This window comes from Hydra vulgaris, chromosome 02 (assembly GCF_038396675.1).
Source record: "Hydra vulgaris chromosome 02, alternate assembly HydraT2T_AEP".
Taxonomy (NCBI): Eukaryota; Metazoa; Cnidaria; class Hydrozoa; order Anthoathecata; family Hydridae; genus Hydra; species Hydra vulgaris.
The window spans coordinates 4,743,174-4,757,500 of record NC_088921.1 but is presented as its reverse complement, the minus strand read 5'-3'; positions in this window follow the sequence as shown (position 1 = coordinate 4,757,500).

Below are 14,327 nucleotides of genomic sequence, written 5' to 3'. Positions count from 1 at the left end.
AGAAATGTAATACACATAAAAAATCAGTTGCATACGTGATATATGTATATGTAATACATATACGTTTTTATTTATTTTTATTATTTTTATTTTTTTTATTGATTTGTACTATAAGTTAAGATACATTTATTTATTTTTTTTAAATTTATAACAATTCCTTAAAGTTGTTTAATTTGATTATTGTAGTTTTTAGCTTTTTTTTCAGAGAGTCTTCATTGTTTAAGTTTAATAGTGATTCGTTTCTGGAAACTAATTTGTTAAATAAATAGGGATACTAAGATATGCAGTTTAGAATTTTTAGAGTCTTGTTGTTTCAAATGTTATCCTAAAGTTTCCTGTTGCTCGTGTATTGTATTTATTTATATTGTTTTTAAAAAAGTGTGCTGTAAATGTTCTGGAACCAGACTTAATATTATATACCAGAGTTTATATCTAAACATAAAAAGTATATTTTGAAAAATTTTTATTCGAAATATATTTAGTGTGCTCATTTGTTTCAGTAAGGGTTGAGCATGAGTAAACTTATTTCTGTTGTATACTAGTCTTGAAGCGTGTTTTTGACGTAAGTAAAGTGGGTCAAATTTAGATTTATGGGTACCGCCCCATGCTAAATTGGCATAGATGAGATAGCTATGTACATATGCAAAGTAGACATGTTTTAGACTTTTTTGTGACAAAAATAGTCTTGCCTTTTAAAGCAAACCTATGTTCTTTGATATTTTTGTGTTAATGTAGTTTATGTGGGGTTTCCAGGGGATGTATTCATTAGTTAGAACTCCTAAAAACTTTGTATTCAGAGCTCTTTTGATGGTAATATTTTCTATATTAGTTGTTTGTAGGTTCAGGGATATTTTTTTAATTTGTTGGTTAGAGTGGAATAGTATATACTAGTTTTTTCTATATTAAGTGACAGTTTATTTGATTTAAACCGTATATTAAGTTTTTTAGTTCAGCATTTGTTTATTCAATTGTCTTTGATGAGTAAAATAAGTTTGTATCGTCAGCAAACATTATAGTTTTTAAGATATTACAGGCATTTGGAAGATTGTTTATATAAATAAGAAAAAAAAGAGGAGCAAGAATGGAACCTTGGGGTACACTGCATTTTGTTTTTAGTAAATTTGAGTTGCTTTTTCTACCTATAATAACACACTTTCTGTTAGAAAGTTTTTAAATTTAGGGTAGTTTTAAGAATTAAGCTTAAATTTAACCAATTTAAGCTTCATTTTTTATACCATACATTGTCAAATGCCTTTGACAAATTAATAAAGATCCCTAATGTGAATTTTCTTTTTAAACGATCTACTTATCCTATTTGAGAGGCCAAGGATTGCATGCTCAGTTGAGTGTAGCTTTTAAAAACCATGCGTCAATATGGTTTTTAATTTATTGATAATTTTGTTAGTTTTTAAATATTCATTTAATTTTTTATAGATTATTCGTTCTAGATGTTTCGAGAATACTAAAAGGATTGAGATTGGCCTATAATTATTTAAATAATTGGTTTCTCCTTTATATATTACTATAATTTATATATTAGTATTTTTATATTTTTTTAGTATTTTTATATTTATATATTGTATTATTATATTTATATATATTATATATATATATATATATATATATATATATATATATATATATATATATATATATATATATATATATATATATATATATATATATATATATATATATATATATATATTTATATATTATATTATATTTTATTAGTATTTTTATATTTATATATTAGTATAATTTTAGAGATTTTTAGTTTATCAGACGCAATACCTGTTGTAACTGATGAATTAACTTTGTAAATTAGATTACATATTTTCTCAAAAAAATCTGACACTACTTTGCAAGCTATATCATCGATCCCTAGGGACTTGATTTTAAGTAACTTTATAGCTATTACAAGTTTGTCTTAATTTAATTCATTGAAATTTAAAGAGCAGCATGAGCCTGTTAAGTATCTTTTAAATGTATTATTTGGGCATTAAAGTTTTGATGCAAAATCAGCTCCAATGTTGGCAAAGTAGTTGTTATATTAATTGGAAATATCTTGCTTGTTGTTTGATTCACCTTCATTAATTATTACTCTAGAAGGCATTTTGTTAGGGTTACATTTACTTTTACTAAATATTTCCTTTATAATGTCCCATGCCTTTTGTAAGACTCCATAAAATTTTTTTATTTGATTAGAATTATAAAACTTTAGGTTTTTTTTATCTTTTTAAATAGGTTTTTGTATTGGTTGAAGAGGGATAGGTTCCCTTGGCTCCTATTTTTTAAATATTTTACGTGTAGTTTTTGTTTTTATTTTGAGGATTTTCTTGTTTCTTTTGTTATAAATGGGCAGTTTAATTATTTTGTGTCAATTTCTTTTTCTTGAATTGGAAAACCTTTAATATATTGTAGGATAAATAAGTCTATAAAGTTGATGTAGGCAGAGTTTGTATTTCCTAGTTTACATTATTGGTAGAACTTTTTCCAATTTGTTGCCAATAGCAAGTCCTTAAATTTTTGAGTAGACGTTTCATCAGCAGTTCTTTTATAAGGTAAGATATTTGAATTATTAATTTTTGTGGAACTTTGTGACAAAGAGAAGTATAATGGAAAGTGATCTAAAATATATGTTTCTATTATTGCTGATTTTAGAGAAGTATCTTGTATTGAGTTTGCTAAAATGTTATCAAAAGCAGTAATAGATTTGGAAGTTACCCTAGTAGTTTGTTGATAATAGGGAAGATATTAAGTTGAAACATCTCATCAAAGAAATTTTTAGTAATCACATGCTCATTGTACATACAAATAAAAATAATATAAAGCAATCAAAGATGTAAAAGTTAATAAATTATTTGGATTATAATTCATCATTAAGTTTATTAATATTTTGGACAAGAAGAAAATAAAAATAATATTTTCTGAATTTACAAAACTATTTTATACTTTTTAAATACAGATAGTATTTGATTATAGTCTATTGAAGTAGATATTTTGCATTAAACAAAAACAAAAAAAAAGCAATTTAAGACAGGTATTGCTTTCTTTTTTTTCAAATTTTGCTTACATTACTATCACAGTGCAATTATATACGCCATATTATCGTGTTAGAATTAAAAACATTTCCATTATCAGCATAATTAAAATAAGAAAAAAACACTCACATATATACATTTATAAATATAAGCATATATACACTTACAAATGTGTAAATACGCACTTAAATAAACTGCTAATAATGAGATATAAACTAGGATCTTAAAGATCGCAAGATCTTGTCAACAGAACCTTATAAAATATAAACAAGAAAAATAAATACAAGTATAACATACTATAAATTAAGTAAAAATTAAAACAAAAATAATTACTAAAATCGAAGTTGAATAACAATTATCAAAATATTAGAACTATCTGAGTATATTATCAAGTAAAAAAATACATTTTTTCAAATTGAGATTGAAAAGGTAAAAGGAATTAGATAGATCTAAACTCTGCAAAACAATATTATTCCATAGGTGGGGTACATGAAAAGCAATGCAAAATTGTACTTTGGTTTGTAACAATTTTTATCTTTAGCATGAATACAAAAAAAAAAAATATTTTTTAAATGATAAAAAGTATTTTTGTAATGATAATGGAGGTGACAGGTAAAAATTATTTTAATTATAAGTTATTATTTTCCATTAGGGGAAAGTTGCATATGTTGAGCATGTTAACAGTCAATTGCTTTTTTGAAGCCAAAATATTATAATACTTATATTTACTTTTGCAGAATTTAATCTTTTATCTTGAAGAATATAATTGAATAGTTCATTTAAAAAAAAATTTATACCAAAAATTCGGTTATTTTCAACACACCTAATCATCTCATCTTAGATAACGAGTTACTTAAAATGAGCTATTTTTAATAGAACTAAAAAAAACTCAAATTAACAAAAATATAATCACACAAAAAATTTTAAAAATATTGTATCGTTTAGGAATATACTTAGGTAAAAAGTAATTATCTCAATTATAAATAAAAACAATAAATAATTCCCATCTCTAAAATAGTTTGTGATACTATTTTTTGAAAAAACTCTCACTCTTGAAGTACCAAAATAAAGCTCCGTGGAGAGCAACTTTAAAAGAACGCACTTTTCTTAATGAAAAGTCACATCTCATCTTGAGCGTCTAAATACGTATCAGCTTTAGCAAATTTACCAAGTACTATCATAATTTAAATAGCATGACAACAGCTAATTAATTATCTCATTTAACCCATGGAATTAGCAGTAGATAAGCATAAAATATTGAGGATGTAATAAATTTTTGATGACCTTGTTTCGTTCTGACGTAATTACAAAATATTGAATAATAAAAAAGTATAACGGGGATAGTAAATTTTTTAACGATGAAATATTCAAAGAATATTAACTATACTTCCAAGAAATTAAAATAAATAACACCGTCAAACTTGTATAAATATCCTTAACCAAAAAAAAAAAAATCAGTAGTATTTCACAAAAAAATAAGTAGTCTACCCTTAAAAGAGTTTATATTGTCTTAGGAACCTGGTTTTCTTATGCAACCTTTCCCTATATGGTTATGTTTAATAACTCTTTTCTTTTTAGGTAGCTCATTCTGAGAATTAAGTATGTATCTTTATTATTAAATTTAAATTTTACTTTAAAATGGTTTTACATTAAATAAAAATAAAATACTGACAAATTAAATTTTCATTATAGAACAGAAAAGAAAAATTGGGATTTGTTGTTAAACTGTTGAGTTGTTTTGTCCAAATCAAATTCAAGTTAATAATTTAATAATTAATTATTTAAATTTGATTTTAAAAAAGTTGAAAAAGATTTTTATTCATTTAACAATGTAAAAAAGTTTAATTTTAAATTTAGGAGTAATGATTTATGGCACCAACAATGTTATAAACAGGAAATTTAACTATCACCATTACATTTACAATCAAACTGAGATTGATTATGTTGCACTTTAAAACCTTTATTTGTATTGTACTTTAAATTCGGTTTTTTTTGTTGCAGGTATTTATTAAATGCTCAAAAGATTTTTTAATTATGTCCAGCGATGCTTGTTGCTTTGCCTAAGTTAAATCACTCATATTGAATAACAACTTTAAGGTAGCCATTGCGCATAGTAAGTGTTTTTTATTACTTTGTTTAATATTAAAATCTTTCCTTCTCAAAAACTCTTGGTTTTATTTTTGTTTTTATTTTAGATTTATTGTTGATTTGAAATGAAAAAGAAAGGAATGACTTTATTTTTGTGTAGTTGGGTTGACTTTTTTATTTTTTGTGAAATCAATATAAGTTACTAAATAATGATTTTTTAAGTATATCTACATTGTAAATGTATATATGAATATGTTATGTAATTATATTGATATGTGCTTATTTATACTTTATCTAAATTGTTATAATTTTTTTGAATTTTTTAATTACTAATTTGTTATTTTAGCGGCAAATACACGAATTTGCCGCTAAAATGAAATGTAAATCACCAAAAATTTAAATATTTATGTATATCAAAAAAAAATGTCTTTAGATAATATTTTTAATGGCATACAATCTATTTTATATCTAAATAATTTGCTAGACATAAACTTTTTAAACTTTGATATTAACGGAATATTTGCAGCAAAAATCATTTTATTTGCAGAAACTATCCAGCACCTGCGATAAAACCTCCTGTTGCTTAACAAAAAAAAACCATTGTATTTCAACAGAAATATCCCTTTATTTACGGAAACTTTTGTTCTATAAGCATAAGTTTACTTTTAGAAAATCAAAAAAAAATACCTTGGTTCTAGTTATTCTTAATGGATGGTGTCTTTCTGGTGAAACTTTTTGAGGAATTTTTTATTTAATTGTGTGCTTATTTTGTGTTACTTTAATTAGAGTAGTTGATAGTTGGGAGTAAAATTTTGTAAAATTGGTGGCAAAAGTTGCATAACAAGTCATCTTGCCCCAGTCACATGACCAGATAAAACATGTATTAACTAATTTTTTTTATTTTCGATTAAAAATTTTTTACTTGCAAACTAAAAATTTATGCAGTTAATGAATCATAATGATAACATAAACATACTGCCTAAGTATAATTTTTTCACGACTGATAGTTTTGCAATAACTCAAGGATTTCAAAACGTTTGCCAACCATGTCTTCGCCTTTTTATTTTAAATGAGGTATTTTAAATAAATGTCTTCTTGTAATACAAGACTCTTAGATATTTTGCTATACTGTTCCAAAGAGATGTTTTGAACATATTCTTTTTTGTGATAAATTTGAAAAATGTTTTAATATAAACAGTCCATGGTATTGGATTTGGTAAGAGTCTAGAATTAAATAAGTTAGCGCAAGGTTTCTTTAAAAAAGATTTGAAATGATGACTTCTGAGCGGTGCGCTCAGAAGTCTTCATTTTAAAACTTCTAACAATCAAGCCCTTACACAATCCTGCATGCGTGTTTTTGTTTGCTATAAAGCTTAATTTACCATAATTATTACTAATATATACTATATATAATAATATTAGTCTTTAGGAGATAAATTGTGAATAAACAAAAAGTTTTTTTTTTTTGAAGATGCAGTGCTGAGAAATGGTTAGGTTTTATATAATATAGAAATATTTCTTGAGATTTTATTTTAAACACATTTTATATGTGGTTTTCATGACAAATTTTTATCTAGTATTACATCTTAAAAAATTAAAGATTTGTTCCCTTTTAATAGATGTTGTATTGATAAAGAGATTCTGTAACTGTAATGGAGTATTTTCACCTTTACTATATTTGTAAAATAAAATAACTTTAGATTTTTCTACATTTAAAGTGTTACTTGTAAACTACTTGTTTAATTGTAGTAGTTCCTTATTAAATATAATAAAGAAAACTTTTTTAACCTTTAAGCTTACTCAATTTTCAAGGTTTGACCACACACCAGACAGTATTTTTAGCTACAGATGTAGGTATATAAAAAATAAAATCTTTTAATGTTATTGTTACATCTGAACCTTGAAGTACAGTTTTTCTGAAAAACAAATGAGTATATTTACATAACCTATATAGATTAACACCATACTTATCATAAAATTTATACAGTGTTGGTCTAAAAACAGTTTTTTTTGTTAGGAAACTTTTTGCATAGCCCTTTTTATTAATAAAGAGACGCTTTTTGAGAACAAAATAGGCAGAAACATTTATGTAGGTAATAATATTAAATTTTTTAACGTCCCATAAGCATATTCAAATTGAATAAACAAAACAAAATAAAACAGTTTTTTTAATTTGTAGCCATAGTTTCAACATAACTTTAAGTAAATAATTAAGGAAACCAACATAGTACCTTTTCAAAGTTGCTTTGAAAATATATTGACACTACGAACATGAAAATACATCTCTGTAGAGCACTTGTGTTTTACCTTTACTAAATATAGCTTTATTACATGTTCTTTATTTCTTTTTACATATAATTATAAACAAATAATGTCTTTAAAACAAAGTTGATAAGAAGCGTAAATAACATTTTAGATTTCAAATCACAAGCCTAAGTTAATTTTTTAAGGTTAGAAAAAGAGAACAATATTATATATACATTCAACTCAGTTATTTATCATTAGAATCATTATTCTTACTATTTTTGAGCTCATCAATAGTGTTTTTAAATCAGGAAGTCAAGATGTAAATGGTGTTAATAGCAAAAATATAATTAAAGTTTATAATAAAACCATGTGAAGTTGTTGTATTTGCGGACTGCTGTGGATTGTTAATTTGAAATAAAAAGTCAGACATGCAATACAACCTGAAGTTTTCGAGTTTTAGATTTTAAAATGTATAGGTATTCATATCTAGCAAGAATGCCAAAAGGCATACTTTTAATACAACTGTTCTTGGTTTGCTGAACTTTCACTGACCAGTTCAATGAGCTTTTTCAATGCTTACATTTTTAAAAAATGCTCTACAAAAACTTTAGTGACTAAAATCGATGCCAGATGTTTGATTTTTCTCCTTAGAAGTAATTGTGGTCTTAATTTATGGTCAAAATAAGTGTTCCTAAATATTTTAGCCCAATTTGATTTCTTCTATATCTTTTTCTAATATTTTATTCTGTTTATATAACACAAAAATTATATACCTACAGTATCCCAGATAGCATGAACACGTTGGCCCGACGTCGGGCCAACGTGTTTTATATCAGCTAGAAAAATTACGTCGGTATAACGTAGGAAAACCAACGTTTTAAATGTGCGTTGTGGTTTTCTGCGCTTAGGATGCTCAATAATTGAGTAAGCAAAACGCAGAAAACCACAATGCACATTTAAAACATAGTATTTCCTACGTTATGCTGACGTAAATATTCTAGCCAAATAAAACATAGTATTTAAATACAAAAATGACCGTAATTACGGCGATTTGTGCATTTTTAATCAAAACTGTAAAGGAAAAATTCTTGGCAAACTTTTTCCATACTTTTGGCATACTTAATTTGTTACTTTTTTTTATTACGTTTTTTTTATGTTTACATATAATTTTTTGTAGTTTTTTTTTTTTACGTTTTTTACTTTTTTTAAAACTTTTTATTACGTTTAAGCATTGAGTATAATTTATACTCAATGCTTTATACTATAAAGGTATAAAAAATGGAAGTGAAACTGGTTATTCTTGCGAACTATTTATTTTTAATTAAGTTTACGTTTTTACGTTGTTATTTTCTTTCATTGTTTTTATTACATTTTTTTATTAGATTGGTTTAAGTTAAAATAGTCAACACAAACAAATCGTAAGTTTCTTGAAATGCTTTTTATACAATTTACATATATATATGTATATATATATATATATATATATATATATATATATATATATATATATATATATATATATATATATATATATATATATATATATATATATATGTATATATATATATATATATATATATATATATATATATATATATATATATATGTATATATATATATATATATATACACACATATATATATATGTGTATATATATATATATGTATATATATATATTTATATATATATATATATATATATATATATATATATATATATATATATATATATATATATATATATATATATATATATATTCAATATGTATACATATGTATACATATACAATTTCTTTTTTCATAGACTCGCTGGAAAAGGCAAAAAAAAAATCAGCTATAAACACAGCTGATATATATAATGGTATACATTTTAAAAGTTGTATCTAGTCAATAAGAAATGTTACATTAAACATGTTACATTTTAATTGTTACAATATAATGAGAATATATAATTAATTTAGCATTTTAATTAAAATTATTAATCATTTGTACAGCTTTAGCTTGCAACCAAGTGTTTGTGCATTATGCAGATCTCCAAACTGTAATATGTTTACTTTTATCAAATATTTGAAATTAATTTTTTCAAAATTTCAATGTTGTATTTTATTTTGAAAAGTTTAACATTCATGGTTCCATAATTGTGTGGTTAGGATGGGTTTCCATAATAAAATTATTTTAAATAATTATGATATTATTAAGGAGTTTAAGCAATTTTTTACAATAGGATCCGGTTGTAAAAGAACTTTGAAATTATACCCTAAAAGGTTATACTAATAATACGAATTAAAATTAGTGACTCAATAATTAAATACAAACTAAATAATTATTTGTTAGGTGGTTTTTTCGACCAAGATTTATTACCAAAGCCCCTACGACATGTTTCTGCCAGAACAACTGGGAGTAATTTTTTTTTGAACAATATCTAAAGAAAAATTATTTTATTTTAATGAACAATGATTGATTCTTTTAGAATTACAAATAGAAAGGCTATTTAGATCTCTTGAGGAGTTAAAAGCTGATGTAAATTTGCTAAAAGTACAACAGCAGGAAATTCTGAATAGATTAGGAAAGAAAAATACAAATATTGAAAAAAGTTTGCCAGATGGAGTTATTCTGCCAATAGAATCATGGCAGCAAATGGAAATTTTAGAAGCTAGACTAAGAAAAGTATCTTCTGGATCTGCAATGCAGCAAATGTTGGTATAAATATTATTTACTTTTATTAAACATGGTTTAACAAATTAAAAATATATATATTTAATATTTATAAAATTGGTAAAAGTTGTTCAAAGTAAATTTACTTTTTTAGGTTAGTTATCTTGGTGTCATTGGTGGTGCCAACATTAAAGATATGACAAGGAGAGTTTTAACAGTTTTGATAACTAATGTTTTAGCTTGTGAATTAAATTTCATGGGACATGGGAAAAAACATGCATTTTCAGTCCTTATGATAAGAAATATTGTCAATGGTAATTATCAAACTTATATTTTTTATACAATTTAAAGAAATGGCTAATAGGGTGTCTCAAAAAAAAACTTTTTTTGAAAATCAACGTGTGGAAAAGTAAATTCATTATTATAATATATAAGTAGTTGATAGTGAAAATTTCAGCTCTCCAAAGCAACTCCAAGTTAAAGATGGTGTTTTTAGGCAGTATCCCTATATATTATATAGAGATTTTTTCTAGGATATTGTCTAAAATCACCTTCTTTACATTAGAGTTGATTTGGTGAGCTGAAATTTTCACTATTAGCTACTCATACATTATAAAAATGATTTTGCTTTTCCACGCTTTGAATTTTTGAAAAAAAAAATTTGCGTTACCCTAACATTTCCTAATATATAGTGATTTTGCCTAAAATCACCTTCTTTACCCTAGAGTTGATTTGGAGAGCTCAAATTTTTACTATCAACTACTTATATATAATGTTAATGAATTTACTTATCCACAAATTGATTTTCAAAAAAAGTTTTTTTTTGAGACACCCTAATGGCTAATGCATAATATTTTATACCATTTTTTATAAATTTAAATATATGCATAATGCCTTAATTTCAGTTTCAGCCGCCATAACTTTATAGACCTTCCTACTCTCGAGTGCCGAATACAAGGAAGGTGGGCGAAGGAATTTTAGTAAAAATCTAATAAACAGGTGGGGGAAGGAGGAATAAAAAGGTTGGTGTTAATTTTTTTTGAAAAATTTCAGTTTATAAATTCAAATTAAAAACTTTTTCACAAAACACGAACATAACTATTTAATTCCAGCGCGGCTTGCGGTCAAGTGAATATTTTCTAACAGCTATTTTATCATAATTTCAATAGAATTTAATATGCTTATACTTTGGTGAGAAATAAACCAAGTTCGATGATTTTTAAAGCCTGTTTTCACTGAACGTTTTTGTATTTATCTGTGACTGGCATATTTGATTTTAAAGCCACTTTTCACAGTTTTTTTTCAGGTCTATGATATAAGTTTAATTTTAATAACAAGTAAAAATTATCAAGCGGGGGGTCTTTATAAGCTTGGGTGGGATTCCAAAATTAATAAACGGGGGGGGGGGGGGGAGAGGGGAGGAGGGACGTTTATTAGGAACTCGAGAGTGCGCCAGTGTCTAGATGTATTAAAAATTTAAAACAAAAGAAAAGATTATGTTGCAATGACTGTTTAACATTGATGTATTCGTTGCTTCTTAAACCAATTTTCGATAGTTATGGCAAAAAGTTCCGCTTGTTAAGTTTAACAAGGCACTTTATGAAATTTATAGATTTTTTTGTTTTGTTTCATTAGATGCAGTTCGAATCAATCCAAAAAAATCTACAGATGCTGAAGTAGAAGACGTAGTGAAGGACTGGCTTCGAAACGCAAAAGATAGGAGCCAAGGTCGCGCAAATCCTGTAGAAGAGGAATAGAAACAATTTGCAGCAATTAATAAGATTGCAAAAAAATATCTTGAAATTATTATAATATTTTATTTATATTATTTATTTTAATATATATATTTTAATATATATATAATAATTATTTATATTAATATATATATTAATTGTATAAAGAATATTTAAGATAATAATGAAAAAAAATAGTTATTTCGTCGTTTTATTATGTATTTTTTCCGATTATTTCCAATTCTATTTTACAATCGCTACGAATAATAGTCGCTTTAGTAATCGCGGGTTAATGTCTTTTTACTGATCTCGGAACTATGTATTTTTACTGATTTCGCCCCGATATCATTTTACTGATATCGGTCCAACGTTGTTTTACTGATCTCGCCCCGATGTTATTTTACTGATATCGGCTCGATGTTACTTTACAGATATCGGCCCAACGTCGTTTTACTTATGTCGGCCCGATGACATCGGGCCTACATCATTCCGATGAGCAAAAACTACGTCGGCCCGACGTAGTTAAACAACCATCGGCCGCTGTAAAAGCCTACGTCGTGCCGACGTCGGGCCAACGTGTTCGTGCTATCTGAAATATAATTTTTGTGTTAGCGCTTAAATTGTTAAACACCTTTTTTTCTTGTTGCTTCGTTTGTAAACTCTTTGAACTTTTTTTGCATCTTTTTTTTACATGATTTATTGTAATAGTATTCTATGCCTTTTGTACTGGGAAGGGTAAAAACATACTTAAGTAGTTTCTTTATTACCTGAAGGTTAATATATATGAGCATGAGAATGTTTATGTTATTTGCTTTATAATTAAATGTAAAAAAGTTCTTTTCCCTTACCTTTTCCTTATTTGTATATGTAGAAAAAAAAAAAAAGATCAAATAATAAAAACATTTTTAAATCAGCTTATATGTTGTCCATAAAATACGTGACACTCTATGGGGGTGGGAGGAAGAGGGGGTATGATTCAAACAAAACTTGCTGTTACAATTTTGTGATGAAGATATATATATATATATATATATATATATATATATATATATATATATATATATATATATATATATATATATATATATATATATATACTTATGACAGGTGAGGTTATCCTGCTACTGGTAATATGTAACCTAGTACAATCTGCTTCATGTCCTGCTGCCTTGTAAGATACGCTTTTTTAGGCAAAAGCTTGGAGATGCCAACTCCGACTTAAAACACCCCCCGCTTTGGGGCTTTTAATTGAGTAAAGACTAAAGATGGTGTCTCGATAAAAATACTCATCTTGGGCAGATGTTAAATGCATCTTGTTACTGTCTTGAAGAAGGCATCCTAACCAAAGGCGTAAGTGGTAAACAGATTCTATCTGTTGACCAGCCTCGCACCCTTTCTTAATCTATTAGGCTAGCGCAAACGTATTTTTAATACATTGTTTCCAGTTTAGAATGTTAAATGCTAAATCTTCTTGACTCAATGCATAAGTTTTGCTTGTGTCTCTGATTTTATGACTAGGCAATTTATTCTATTATCTCCTAATGAGGGTACAGCTCTAAAACTTACTTTTATGGTTCTGAGGCCAGCTGGTAGTCAGGTTTCCTGAACTCTGTGGTAGCTCTCAGAGAGGCTGATTCCATCAACAGCTGAAAAATATCAAAGTATTAACAGTGCCATGTTGCGCATGGATGGGATCCCTGTTTGTACTTTTGGTGTGCATTGCAGAGGCCACATTTGTTACGACTTAGGGTTTGTTTATAGTAAGAAAGCAATTGCTTGGGCTATTAAACAGTGTTTTGAGTACTATATATGCTTTAAATCAAGTTCTTAAACACATTTAAAAACGAATAAATTACCAAAAACTATAAAACACAAAAAGATTTATTAGATGATCCAGCAATAGTGAAACTTAAAGTTAAATAAAAAATTTAAATAAGTGTTTTTTACTTACTTATATATTTATATATATATATATATATATATATAATATATATATATATATATATATATATATATATATATATGTATATATATATATATATATATATATATATATTTTATATACATACATATATATATATATATATATATATATATATATATATATATATATATAATATATATATATATATATATATATATATATATATATATATATATATATAAATAAATATTTTTATATATATATATATTTGTATATATATATATTTGTATATATATATATATATATATATATATATATATATATATATATATATATATATATATATATATATATATATATATATATACATATATATATATATATACATATATAAATATATATATATATATATATATATCATTGTATAAATATATATCATATATATATATATATATATATATCATTGTGTCTGTGTGTGTGTAATTAATCTACTTTTGTATACATATAACATTATTTTTTAATTTTATAAAAACATTATTTTACCTAATTTACACACAGTACTTATTTTACTATTACATGAATAACACTTTATGCACATTATCATCAAGTCAGAACTTTTTTCCAGTAAGAAATGGT